Below are 14682 nucleotides of genomic sequence, written 5' to 3'. Positions count from 1 at the left end.
CTATGTTCCTTTTAGATCTGTTTGTTACATTTGAAATGCACAGGTTCATAAACACGAATTTATACGCAAATTGCACTTCAGACATTAACTCACTTTCAATTTTGATGCTGGGAAAGTACGGCGTTTATGGGATGCATTTGTCTTCTTGACATAAGCAAACACCAGCTGTTATTTGCTTGGTTTAAAAAAATGAGTAAACAAAAATTTATTAATTAAATGGGGAATTCAGAAAGCTTAGATGTAGATTCAAAACTTATTACACAATCACATCAGCTTTGAGTCAAGGAGAGCACATGAGACAAGACAGATACTCCAGTATATTCTCTGTAGTAGTAACCTGGCACTTTATATGCACTGTTAACATCTTGTCTGACATAACCAAGTATGGACTTTGGTATCTCATGTGCTTAAGCAAAATCAAGTCATGTATATGCTGAGAAGTGGCCACATGCTTGTTCCACCTGTGCATCACAGTGAAATGCTGGTGACAGAAAATAAGCAGAGGTTCTGAAGATGAACGTGGTTTTGAGGTTTGACCATGAAAAATAACCCTCTAGGTGAGTCTCTGCTCCCTTAAAACTTCTGTGTATCTGTTCTGTCACCTGCCAACTCTCAGACACACTGTCATTTCTGCTGGGCTATGATAAATTAGATGCTGATAACCACTCTTTTGCTGAGAGGGTGAAAACATGCTTCCTCTAAAGTACTTTGTCTTTTTGTATCATCTGTGGGACCTTCAAATGTCCTCCAGGAAACTGTGACTTATAGCTAATTTATAAAATATTAATCATACAAATCACATATATCGACTCTGGTAGTTTTCCTAAATTACAGCATTGATCCCAGAAAAGACCTGTCTTATCCTGTGTAACTTGGGTCTCTGTCAGGAGGACCACACACTGTTCCTTTCCCATTAGGACATAGAGTAATACAAGTTATATTTATTCCACAGCTTCCAGGAGAGGAGAGCAGCAACAGGGCAAGAATTACCTATGCACCATTTCCCAACTCACACATAGACACATCAGCTGTAACTTGACGTCTGGGATCAGCAGGTTATTCCAAAAACATGGACTCAACAGCAAGCTGGAAGGTAAAGCTAAATTTCTGTAATTTGCATTGCTCTAACTTTGAGAAAGGGTCAAGGGAAAACACAGTAAGCAGAAAGCTCGCTTCTGTCCACAAAAGTGCTTTTGTGCAGTTTATAAGCACAGATAAAAGAAGAGTAGTGAATACTCATTTTCCACATCCCTCATAGGTAAATCCTAAAATAGTAAGGGTCTACTGGCTATTAACTACTGTCTTAGGGGGACTAAGAGAAGAGAACAGTTATTCCTATGGCTAATGCTAATAAAATATGTTTAAGAAAGGAGTTACATAAACAGATTATTCCTCTAGGCTGCAGTAAGTGGATAAATATTTTTATCCCCTTTCCACAGACAGCAAAATGAATGCAATAAGGCAACAGTGAAGTATCGAAAACAGACCTGAGAGAGGCAGCTCCAGGAACAGAAATGTAATGCATTCATTCCCTCGCCATTGCCACTACTCACTTCACTGCTGCTCCATTTCTAACTAGGCTAAAAATAATAAATTACATATTTGCTTTGCCCAGGGCAGAGATGCCCTCAGCAGACACATCCCTGTTCTGCACCAAACGTGGGGGATAGCCGTCATCTTATTTCCAATTTGGCTTGCTCAGGTGCAGTATGGGGTGGGCATCACTGAGGAATCCCAGAATTTAGCAATCCAAAGAGCCTCCTACCTGAATGGCCCATTTTTGCTGGCTGTTGGAGCTGAGCTGTCGCACTTGCTGCACAACTTTTAGCAGCTACTCAAAACCCCCTAATTTCTTGGTCAGTCCAGGCTAGAGAAGAAAAAAGTTATGAGTATCTTCCAAAGGGCAGGATCAAAACGTGCTGAAAGCAGAGCTCTGTCAGAGAACATCTAGGCTTGTTGCCAGCACTCTGTGAAAGATCTATTTTAGAAACAGAGGCTTGGGGATAGATTCACAGCTCCAATGATATTTATGGGCTTTTTACTTTGACAGGGCTTGTTAGAGCCTTCCACCCCGCTGTGCTTCCCTGAGCTGTGCAGCAGGTTCACTGCAACCCTGACGCCTGTGGACATGAACACAACATGCAGTTTCGCGTCCTTCTTTGGGAAACAAGAATGTGACTTTTTATACTGTAATCACCCCTGAACCAATCCAATATACTTCCAAGCTCAGCATGGTCTTACACTGTTTGGATAACCTTTTCCTATACTTCCCTCAGTTGCACACTTTTCCAAGGAGATAAAGCACAATTTCTTTCCCCTTTCACCCCAAACGTGTAATCCTTACGTAGCGCCAAGAAGCAGAAACACCCTGAAGGCCACTATATCCTATGTGCATCTGTGTCTATTAGAAGCATGTTCAGAATTTTGAGGAACTAAGCAAACTCAAACCCAACTCTGTGTTAAGGAGGATCATTCTTCCCATGTGACACACACATACACACACAATCCACAAGGTACAAGCACCCACAAAGCCTTGGCTCAAGTATTCTATACGTATGTATATCCTACACACTATCACACCAGGAGACATAACGGTTTAATAACACTTGGGAACAGCCAGTACTATTTACTGAAGGATAAATAACGAAAACTTTTCCAACTGGTGCAGTTGTACAGTGAGGGACAACCTTCAGTCACAGTATGACGCACAGGATATGTTATGTCCTGTAAAAATCCTTTAAATAATTTCAGCTGGAGTAAGAGTACTTCAAAAGCATACACGAATTTCTCATTAATACTACAAATGCAGCATGTTCCAAACTGCAGATGTGCGTTCGCTATCAGAAGCATAGATTTCCCTTATTTTGTGTATCCTTCTCTACCCCCTTCCTTGGCTTTATACCTACATCTGGTAGCACATGACTTCTTCATTTGATGCTCATATTGCTTTTATTTTAAAGCCTATCCAGACAAAATGTGTTCACAGGCATGGTATTACAGCCAAACTAACAGCACTTAAAAACCCCAGTGTCCTTCCATGTACTAAATATGCTCCAGTCCAGCATCATCAGGATTTATAAACACACCTGTCTTAGCTGACCTCCTTCCTTCAAACAAACTGAAACAGCTCAATTAATTCCTGCAGTTACAGTGATTACACAAAAACTGAGAGGAAAACCAGTACAAGTCGTGGGCATTTGCCAGAAAGCTTGCTACTTCTTGGATACAATGTGGCTTAGATGGTCAAAGACAACCTAGTTCCTAGTTCTTGTATTTCGAAGAAACTGGATACATAAAAACTAAAGTAAAAGTTATTATTTTTACCAAGTGCCATTATCAGGGAAGGGAAAGAGTCTGAAGCTGTTTTCCTGCACTCTATCCAGACTACTAGATTTTATCTATAGCCTCCCATGCAGTCGTTCAGACCTTTTCAGACCTTGAAATCTCTTCAAGTCCAGACAAATCCTTTCCTTTAGGCTCCTGCAACATTTGAGACACCATCCTGCAGCTGAAAAGGCAGGAAGCAGGCAGCATTTTGCCACAGCACCTTTTAGCATCAGCTCATATATTGCAGCAGAAAGATGATCTCACTCAGACATAAGAGTGTTAGCAGACAGATAAGTATTTACCTGAGCTTAAATAGGTCAGTACCAGTATAGCAGTACCAGCTCCCAAAAGGCTTCATCTGTTCACCAGCTACTTCAGCTCTGTGTAAGGGGGAGCCCAATTCAGGTAATACACCAGCCATAATGTGCTTGCTACTTCAGCAGAAACAGACTGTTGCCTGAAAAAGTTGGCTCAGCACGTTTCAAAAAATTAAATAAAATTGATTCTGGATTAAAATTATCAATTGATTTCCCTCTTGGCCTTCCTGAGAATTGAACCTGTCTACACAATTAAACTGTATAAAGATCTTCTCTGAACCTCTAAAAGCCTTTTCTCTACAACCACATCTCATCATATTAAACATCCTGCTCTAATCTATTACAAGTTGAAGGGATGACAAATACTAAAGCATAAGCTGAATACACTCAGCACATTATGCATTTAAAGCATTGCAAAATTTTACTTATCAATTTCCATCTGAATTAAGAGCAATCTTCTCTTGAGCCAACTATTTTGTATGAACCCAGCGACACATTGCTAGCAGGGAATAAACAGATGATCAATGTGTTTTTTTATTAATCTTCATTTCATGGCTGTTCTGGCCTATCTGAAACCCTCACCAATAGTGGCTGTACCAGTGCACAGTCATCTGCCTGCGCAGCCTCCCATACTACGCTGCCAGTTAAAATGAAGTCTCTTGTTGGCAGCAGCTCCCCAACATCAGACTTTGCCTCCTCCACCAGCCACACCATTCTTCCACCCTGAGTAACGGCAGCAGCTGGCCAACACGCAGCATCAGCAACGTGGCCTTGGTTAAGGCACGTCTAAAACGGTTCTTAATCTGTGGCCCCCACTAAATCTCTTGACTGAGGTTTAGTTACAGTAAATAAATAATTTTCATATACCTTGTACTACTAGAAATCTACAGTAGCAGTTGCGGCTAGGACAAGGTAGTGATGTGTTAGTAAAACAAGACCTAATAGCAAAACCAAAATCCTAAAAGAAAAATTACACAGCTTAGAAATGAGATGCTGCAATATACATCTTGTTTCAAATATTTACAGCCTGACACTTTGGCTTAGTAACCCCAGTGCTCTAGGGTCAGTGCATCTTCCTGAGAATAACCAGGGCATCGCTGAAGTATACCCTAAATCTAAGAAGCTGTGGAGATAATTGCAAATATAACCCACCCAGATGGCACGATCTTATCAAAGTTTAACATGTCAATCTGCTCATTTAATTAAAATCTTTTCCCCTCCATGGTTAATGGCAGGTCTGTACAGCAGAAATGGCACCAGAACAGATGTTAGTAAATTTGTCAAAGCTGCAGGATGATTGCTCTGACTACGGTGTCTTTTGAAGGACTCTATTTACATTCCTGCTGATGTCTCATGTCAAATCTGGTAAAAATTACCTCTCCTTTGGCTGCTCTACAGGACAGTATAAGCCAAGTTTCTTGGTGAAAGTCGTTTGCTTTGAGAAAACACCATATGATTATAGGCAGCCTTTTTTAAGATTTCAGAAGAAAAACCTTTAATGATGAAAAGCATGCCTTAATTTTAAATAGGCCTTTCTCCGCATTGTCTTTCATCTTATCTGTTCAGAATTCCCATGAAAAACTGCAGTCACAGATTAAGACAGGAAAAAAGAACTTGGAAATCAGCTTGGCTAAGACAAGAGAGGGCCTGTATCATAATCCACATTTTAGTAGCATCAAAAGCGTCCATAGTAAAGTGAAATCTGCAGGTGCACAGAAGAGTCCCACTATGCACCTTGGCATCCAAACTAGAGGCACAACTCGTGCATGATCAACCCATTCTGTGCAGAGCAGATCTGGACAAGGGAGGGCAGAGGTGCCAGAAAGCTTTTGCCCCAGGGACTGAACTGCATTAATGAAACAGTTTTGAAATGTTTGCATTACAAAAAGCAATCAATTCAGTTACCAATGAAGGCAAAATAATTGCCAGCAATGTCAAAGGGATGACAACAACTGTTTAAAGCAAATGTGACCCTACACTCTGTTTATGGAGCAGGTCATTTGAATTGGTGTAAAAAAATACTGCATTTTGATGGGGTAACATTTTCTTTTCTAGCTAGGGAAGTTACACTTCCAAATGCAATGTATCACAGTGAATAGTTTTATCTCAAAATACTGTTCAAAGAGCCAGAGGCATACAGGAATGCTGCAGGGTCAGCCGTACAATGAAGAAGGGCAAGGGGCTTTCAAAAGAAACAGTCAGGGCTGTCAAGTTGCAAAGGATGCACCATGCAGAAGTGCAATCCTTTCTTACCAGAGACCTGCTTGTTTGAACAACAACCATTCCAGGCTGAGTAAGAAATTTTCTCATTTTTGTGATTCTGTGCAAAAGCTATTTGAACCTGAGACGCTCCAAGACAATGAGAACAATTATAGTGTACGAAAGCAATACTAACAGATATTACCCATCTTCCATAAGAATTGCTCAGAGAGCTTTTCAAGGCAGTTACCATCACTTCCGTTTATTGGTGTGAAAATTAAAGCAATTAGGCAGTAAGTGGCTCACTTTATTTCAAGTGAATATTAAAAGTTAAGAAGAAGCTGAAAAACAACCTGGGTCCACCCTAAGGTGATTCACAAGCTGTAAATATAAAGTTATACGTTATAGCACTAGGGAGGGTGCAAAAAGAAGAGGATCAAAACCTTAAAAAGATCTGAAAGGATCTTCAACACGTTTAACATCATTGATCCCGCAAACCCCATTTATAAAATTACTATACAACTTCTCTTTTTCCTTTTACACCCACCTTGGGAGCACCCCATTGCTCATACTTAGCTGGACACCAGCAAATGTCATTTGATGTTATCTAAGCATGCACTTACACAGAACCGCCGAATGAGCAGCTTCCTTCTGAAGGTTCTCTCACACTTGGGTTTTAAGATACTGGTTATCACCAGAGCTGCCTTGGCTTGGCCCTAGCCTCCCTTCACTTCAGCAGGTGGGGTTTGCCATGCCCACAACACAACGAAAAGAGAAAATGAAGAGAAAATTAGTTCATACAAGGAAACACATAACGGATGTCTTTAGGACTTAGAAAAGATTTCTTTTCAGCCCAGGAAAGAGTTTTATCTTGAAGGAGCGTGGAGATGAGCAGTTCACAGGCAGGTGGATTAAAACATAGAAGGGCAGGACTAAAAGGCTGGTCCAGCCCTGCTCTGTCACCATAAGGGAGCAAGTCAGTGCTCCAGACGTAGGCTGGGGATTCACAGACCACTAGTTACTCTGCCATTGTGGATCCCCTAATTGTGCCCTATATGTACAACAATTTTTTTCTGCTCAGAGCTAATGCGCTAAGGGCCAATATAAAGGAAATGAACATGGAGTAAGTTCCCTGATGAATTAGGGACTGGTTATTGTCTATGCATAATTTCACCAGCAGTAATTCCTTCCTTATTAAGCACTTATTCTTAGCTACTTTAGGACAAAACTCAACTGTACTCAGCTCTTAGAAAAGATGGAGTATCTTTTTGCAGGAGAATAGGAGGTAATGCTGAGATGCCCACATCTCTCTAAGACATGGTAAATTATTCCTTCATTTTCAAGTTTACTGAACACAACTGTGTACTTCTGTCTCAGAAAACTAAAACCCTGTGCAATTATTTATTTTCTACTTGATTCTCAGCATAAATGGGGATAAATGTTTCATGAACCACAAATGTTTCAAGCAAAAGATAAATGTTGAACAATTATAAATGTAATCTTCCTCCATTTTAATGTGATATCTATTTGCACTAAGGACAGATGGATCACTTGAAACATTATGCATCTGGAATAAGTGGCATGGTAACCAGTTTTGCTCCCTGTATATTCTGTTCTTTCAGAACCATCCTAAAGCTATTATTTGTTTGCTAATTTATTAACAGAGTTAAAGATAATTCTTCTAAGTAGATGTGAGTCGAGTTGTCCTAGCTTTGACGTAGGGATGACCATCTGCATCAATGTCTGTTAACACAGGAATTACCTTTGCTGGGAAATAGCTAAGCAGTAATTTCTTTGGATAATGTATAGAGTACATAACTGGGAGTAATAATGGAAGATGTGAATGTAGGTAAGCATGTGTTACTGTGCACTCCTCAAATGTAGCTGTAAGTAAAATGAACTTGGATCATCATTGCGTTGTTTTGATCTTGTACGGGATAAGCAAATGCCTTGTAAAGGGTTCTAACATACCTCTATGGCTCTAAAAACCATCTGTATCTTCCCCCAAAACACTCCCCAGTCCAGGGGATGCACACACCATTGTCAGTCCAAGGAGGGCTGAGCCTCACAAAGGAGCCAGGCAAGGGCAGGTGCCCCAAACGCATGTGCAAGGAGAGACCACGGGCTCTGCTCCCAGAAGGTGGGAGAGGAAAAGCACTTTTTCAAGCAGAGAATTGGCAACGGGGTACTCCAGCGGCAGCCCACGTACCCCAACACTGCCTGTTCCCACTTCACTGATACACCCTCACTACTTCTCCACTGTTATCTTGTGCAACTTAGTACTTGCAGGGTGACCCACAGAGATGGTTCTGCTTTACAAGGCAGTTAACTGACCAGCAGCTGGAGATCCTTCCCAGGCCTGCAGTTATGAAGACATCTAAACTACCACCTGCTTTGTGCCAGACAAGGGAAGGAAATGTAATACATTCACAGGCTTCATACTCATTTGTTTTTTTCACTACTTCAAGGGGTATTTAGCTAATTAATATTAGTAAGGGGCTTTTTTGTTCATTGGAAACTCATTCAAACACTTTCTTCACCTCTGGGAAAAAAATTTCCAATAAGAGTTTTAGAAAGCTCAAGTTGTTCTTATTTACTTTAAGGGATTAGGGGAAAAAAAAAAACGTATACAGGACAGAGTATACAAGACATCTCAGGGATGTCTTATTTTACTTCACAGAAAGAACAAGCATATCCCCACACCACTGTGTTTCTCTGAAAGAAGTCAGGACAATTTTCCTAAGTTTTTCCTTTCTTTGGTACATACACTCTGGAGGAGCAAGACATCTATTGAACTTTGGGTTTTAGAGACTGCTGAGCTGTAGAGTGATCTGATTATGCAGTTAAATCCTTTGGGAGCCACTAGGCTACTGAATTTTCAGCATATGTATCTGTACGCAGCAATGTGAATGTGAAGAGATAATCAAAATTACCATGTACTACGTTATTAAAATAACCCCTGGCAAAGTTACATTTTCTATTAAAAATAATGTCTAGTATGATTAAAAAAACCATTGAAATATCATTTAGCTGTTCACAATTTCTGTTGTCACTTACACTTGCTTTTCTTCGAATTTAGCCACTGAAGCTTAGTGAAGGCAATCTGCTCCCTTACAGCACGGTGTCAGCACACTCCAGTTGCACACACTGGTCATGAGAATTTCATAATAGTAAATTTCTCCAGTAAGACTTTCAAAAGTCCTATAGAAATATTTTTACTCACGCAAAGTTTTGAAGAAGAACGCACCCTTCTACTGCAAAAAAGTAATAAACCACCAGCTGTGTTTGAGATGATATTGTCCTTCCAATCTAAGTGATAAAGTCTTCAGAAAAGAATATTGCTCACAAATGGAATAGCAGAGTTCTACATATAAAAAGGTCAAAAAAATAAAACCAGAAAACTTGCAAGGGAAGGTAGAAGACAGAAAACAGTTAAGGAAGCGATCTCAAATCACTCAGGATTTATTATGATGTAAGATTCATTACTTTCACAGATGCCATTTTTTGATAGTTTGAATTCCAAGATTCAGCAATTTTAGTGGAAAGAATTCGTAACAAGCCGTGGGAACTGCTCGATTTGCAGCAATTAAACATAGGCATGGGAAAAGATGTTATGCTATGCGGTGACAGGGAGTTCAAGGTATTGTGCTAATCAAAGTCTTGCTATTACGCTTAAAACAAACATTTTTTGTGAAGCCTCTAGCAAATGGAAGACATTTGAGAAAAAAAAAGTCACCTCCTTCCCTCTTTGGAGAGGTGTGCGCCTCTGGGGTTTTGTCCCTAAAAAACCCTCTGTGTTAACTGCCCATCATAACCATAACTCAATTTGCTTATTATTATTTTTTAATTTAAAGCAGCATAAGTTTCGGATTTTCCCAGAACATTTCTGCTAAGGGAAGGTTAAAACATCTCTTGAGATCATTGAGATCATTCAGATTTGCTCTTAATGATTTAAAGCAAAGCTAGTGGCAGCTGCTGATCACTCAAACTACTGCTGAGAGCTTAACTACAACTTACAGCATTTCTTACAGGAATACAAAACACAATTTTCTTCTCACACCAATTTATCTTCTTTTTTCAATTAAGTGATAAAAGACAAAAAATAAATATATGACTAAGCATGGATCTACTGGCTCTCTCATATCTCAGATGCAATAGTTGGATTATACCTGCTGTCTGAAAACACAGCAAAACATAAGGTGTCTTCTAACATGCTAGCACGCCCGTGATAACTTTCAAAATACTGCATAAGGACAACAGCAGCATCAGGGAACAGAGGATGGCACAGCTTTTTGAATCAGCTAGAAAAAAAGAGTATCATTATGCTAAGGTCTCTAAAGAATATGCATCCTGGTGGGCCAACATAACAAGAAAACAGTGATCGGCCAGAGCCTCCCAAGAAGGGGAAGGAACAATAGGAGAGCGCCCTGGTTTTCATGTGTGCCTGCAGTAACCCCATCCGATCTACAAATGTCTGATTAGCTGAAATGACAACAAGCTGTGTGCCCTCCAGCTGGTAGTTGTGACTGAAGTTTAATGAACCAGCACTGAGCCAAAAATAGAGGAAACAACAAAAACATAGGAAGAAAAATCAAATTAAGCGTAGTTGCAATTTCCAAATCACTAGGTCACGATGAGTAGGAAATTAGATTAATATGTGGTTGTGCAAAGGTTAAGGAGTGGGCCTTCTCTTCCCACACTTGAAGGGAAAAAAAGAAAATTAAAATATTTTTCCAGGTCAGGGTTTGTTTACAGTTATTAGGATTAAAGGTCTAGGGCTTATGGGAAAAATGTGTCTCCAAGTGGATAGCTTCCCCTTTTTTTGGACCACTTTTAGCCTGCCATGGCTGCATCCATGACAACTCCAGAACTGAAGCAGTTCTGGGAACAGACATGCCAGAGGGGAGAGCATACCAGTGTCCCTGATCTGCTCTGTGTCTTCATTAACTTCAGAAAACTATACACGTACAAGATGTACTCAGGTTTTTTGGTGACTGACTTTCAGTCTCATGCTCTGTAATGTGATCACAAATAGAGGTTCATGCACTTTGCAGCTACAGTGGTGTAGCCAGCTACTTTCTCAGCAGAGATTTCCAGACTGGACACCCCCCACCGCAATTGCCCTGTATCCATACTAAGTTTGCAGTGAGGTGTGTCGAGGGTGGTCAGCCAGCAGCTGCAAGGGGGCAGGGAAAGCACTGACAAAGGGCTTGAAAACCAGTATCCTCTTTTCCTGAGAGGGAACTTATCAACTGAAAAAATTAAGAACTTCATAGGCATAATTATGACTCCACCTCCCAAACATGTGCAAGGCATTACTCGTCTTCAGAATTCCCTTTTACACTCATATCCTAATTAAAATGGGATTTTATAGATGCATATACAGAGACAGTGTAGTATGAAGCACAAACTCTCGCCATCTCAGAGCAACATACTTTTGGTTCTGCTGTTTTTCCCTACAGAAGGGCAGAAGCCAGCCCTGCACGGAGACTGCTCATTGCTGTGGCAGCTGCACCCTGCAACAATTTGACCGTCCCAAGCAGACAATGCTTGGGAACCTCTGCAACCTCAAATGAAGTTTCCAAATACCATAACCAAAATGAGAAGTGCTACAGGTCACAAGGGAAATACTCCTAAACATACTGAGCACTGAATACTCTGTCCCCAGGGATTCCTTGTCATGCAAGCTGGGAGCTCATGTCGCATTCACAAAGTCAGGGCCTACGTGTTGGTAGTAATAATAAGCTGTAACATCTCATCTGGTTAATATGACCAAAATATCCCCCCTTCTTTTCCCAGAATGCAGTCAAGAGTAGGAAAAGCAGTAAAAACTGCATGCACTCCTTTCTCCTGACCTCTATGGCAGAGATGCATGCACGCAGCTACGGCATTTCCCAGAGGGAGCGAAGGGAGAGTGCTGGCTGGGGCATTCCCAGATAGCTCAGAAACATTCATCACATTATTACCCAGAAACTGGTTTCCTTCTTGGGCCCAGAGCTGACTCACCCATCTCAGCTCAAGCAGTATGAACTACACAAGTCTGTGGCATTCACCTACAAGCAGCCTTCTGCAGGACTGTGCAGGCACATCAGTAGTATCTGTCAGGAAGATCTCTAGGTCTTTAGGCATCTGTGGGTCTCAAAAAGCTATTGCCACTGATGATGAGGCACCGGCCAACCCTGATCGTGAAAATTCAACTGAACCTTGATGACTCACTTCACAACAAAACGTGGTCCTTGTGTGATATTTTACATAGCAAGGCAGGTTTACCTGTATTTCCCAGCACTCAAATAATTAAAGACAGATGTGCACTGTTTATAAGTTCCACCGACAATACAGTTTGCTCTTTTAAAGTTTCATTTGATTGTATTCATTTTTACACAGGAAAGAATAGAAAGGTCCTTGTAGCACTGGCAACAAGCTCTTAGTGCACAAAGTTATTTCTGCATCTAAGTAAAATATGAAAGGGTTTCCTCAAAAAAAACACCCACTGTTAATTCTTCATAACAGATGACTGGATACTGTGAGAATGACTTGGCTGATGTTCACTAGCAGCTCATGGAAAAAAATATTCAATTAGTTTTTATGTTAAACCAAAGTAAGTCAGTTTGACAGAATGCAGAATAAAGAAGGCACTTCCATAGGTTTGGCAGAATTAGCCAAGGAAATATTCCTAGATACTGCACACAACAAGATACTTTGCTGTGCAAGGACAGCCTCAAAAAAGGCTAAGTTTGTCCAGTGTGAGAATCAGAGAATTATTTGTGGGTGTGATAAACACATGCTAATCATCAATATCAGCATTTGGAACCACGTGTCATGCACGCTAGAATTATTAACTAGTGTCAGAACAGAAATTTTTTTGCATACATTTCACTTCATGAGAAAATGCAGCATGCAAATTACAAGGGGGAGTCAAGCAACAGACTACAGGAAAGATCAGGTGTAGAGAGAGGAACGTGAAGGCCTGAGCAAAAGGCAGGCAGCAGTATGAAGGAGAAGCTGCAGCATAATTACATATACGGTCAACCTAACATAATACAAAGCCATGTGATACGCTCACTGTGCTTGCTCAGCATACTTCTAAAAAGTCACTGTCTCCTACCAGAGTTATCTTCTTCTTCAGTAGGAAATTTGCAAAACACTCCCCGGTAGTGAATGTTTCCATTCCACTAATGACTGGAAAACTGCTTTACTGACTCTACAGGTTCAATGTTCAAACCTGAGTATGTTGAAACTCTGAGTATGTCTTCAAGGAATCGCTTCAATTTGCTGACAGGGTAAAGCATCCAGCCACTGAAGTGGATTACACCACTGGGTCCTTAAAGCTCCAGAAGCCTCTGAGAATTGCAGCCTTGACATTGAGTGCTGAGCATGGTGCTTGGACACCCCTCTTTTGTGCAGGCATTGCACAGCTCCCTTTCTGACTCCAATTGTACACTCCAGCGGAGGAGGCATGCTGACTGTGCTTCAGACTACATTCCTCAGCTCCCAGACCGTTCTGTTTGTTTTTCATCAGAAGAAACAGCCTAAAGCAATGGAAACTGTGGGAATTAGCTGCAGTGTGTGAAAACACCATTTACAGTACTTCAGTGTTCAGGCCTCTCAGACAATATAAATTCCTCCCATATGGATGCTTGTTGCTAGCTAGCCCTAGCCCCGACACAGCACATACCCAGAAGGATCCCTGGAAGCACTGAAGCTGAGCGGGCTTGTCCCTCTGAATGCAAATCGAAATTCTCTCTCTTATGCACAAAGGGAAAGTCGGAGTAGAAGAAGGGAGGAAGGTACTGAGCTGCTGCGATGCTGTGGGATTTAGGCTGCCTTACTATGAAGGGAGCAAAATAAACCTCTAGCAATTATATTGATGCAAAAAATAGTGTGTGCATCTCCTTTGCCTTATCCCTGTGAGGCAAGACTTATTCTACTACCCATGGTATCAAATGCCTGCCATAAAAGCAGTCAACAATATACTAATGCTCGCTTAGGGGGAGAAAAAACAAAGGCATTTCTGTATCTGTCGCTTCCCTTTTCTGTACCCTCCTCCATCATGTAGCTGCAGACAGCAACACTGACTCCCCTTCACCTTCTCAAGGCTAGAAGAGGTACATCCCTCATCTTCTCCTCTTCTGTCACTGCACCAGCCATCCCCCTAAAAACTTAGTACATCAGGGTCTTTCCTTGTGCTGGGGGGCCCAAACTGGACCAGGTACCCTTCTCTCACTCTGCCACTAACACAGCCTGGGCTGCAGTTGGCCTCCTTCACCTATGAATGTCCAGCCGATGCCTGCTCAGCTCCTTGCCCACCATGTCTACCAGGCCTCCTTCCATAAGGTCAGGATTCCTCGACATAAATCTGGCCTTAAGTTTCTCTACTGCAAGAAGAATTCAGGAAATAAATTTGGAGTTTGTGTAAAATCCCTAACTCTCAGAGCACACAGAAAATGAGGTAGTCTGCATAATGTTTCATTTTGTTAGCTCTCTGTTGTCAGGATGCCAATAGGACATGGTCTGGGAAAGGAGAGATGGATTTGTTCATGCAGACAGCAGTCGCCAATTCAAGTGAGAAATGCAGAGCTCCACAGAAACTCCAGCGGAACAAATGATGCCCATGCAGACTCCAAACTGTGCTCACCGAGCCAGTACCAGCTAGACTGGTTGTACATTCACACTAGGAAGCACAAGTCTTTAGGAAATTTTGTGTTGTGTAATATTGAATAAATACTTTAAATGCTAAAATGACTAGTTGAAATCTCTCGGCACCAGAGGAAAGGCAAGAATTTCCATCTAAACTTCGGTGTACAATTCATTTGAGCAGCCTGAGTAGACAAGAGCACTG

The 14682-nt window shown here is 41.2% G+C and overlaps 1 protein-coding gene across 3 annotated transcripts in view; it reads right to left on the bottom strand.

Annotated features, from left to right (window-relative positions):
* The window catches only part of ARHGAP24 (Rho GTPase activating protein 24), a 230174-nt gene that overhangs the window by 98226 nt on the left and 117266 nt on the right, over positions 1-14682 (bottom strand). The window contains exon 1 of one of the 3 annotated variants that reach the window (XM_068403605.1): positions 9067-9121. The exons of the other annotated variants lie outside the window; for them this stretch is intronic. The gene's annotated coding sequence lies outside the window, so the exon portion shown is untranslated. Of the gene's footprint in view, positions 1-9066; positions 9122-14682 lie in introns of those variants that run through there. 3 annotated transcript variants of the gene reach the window in all.

The sequence above is a fragment of the Nyctibius grandis genome, chromosome 6 (genome assembly GCF_013368605.1).
Source record: "Nyctibius grandis isolate bNycGra1 chromosome 6, bNycGra1.pri, whole genome shotgun sequence".
Lineage (NCBI taxonomy): Eukaryota > Metazoa > Chordata > Aves > Nyctibiiformes > Nyctibiidae > Nyctibius > Nyctibius grandis.
Note: the sequence above shows the minus strand (reverse complement) of the source record. Positions and strands in the feature narration are given on the sequence as shown.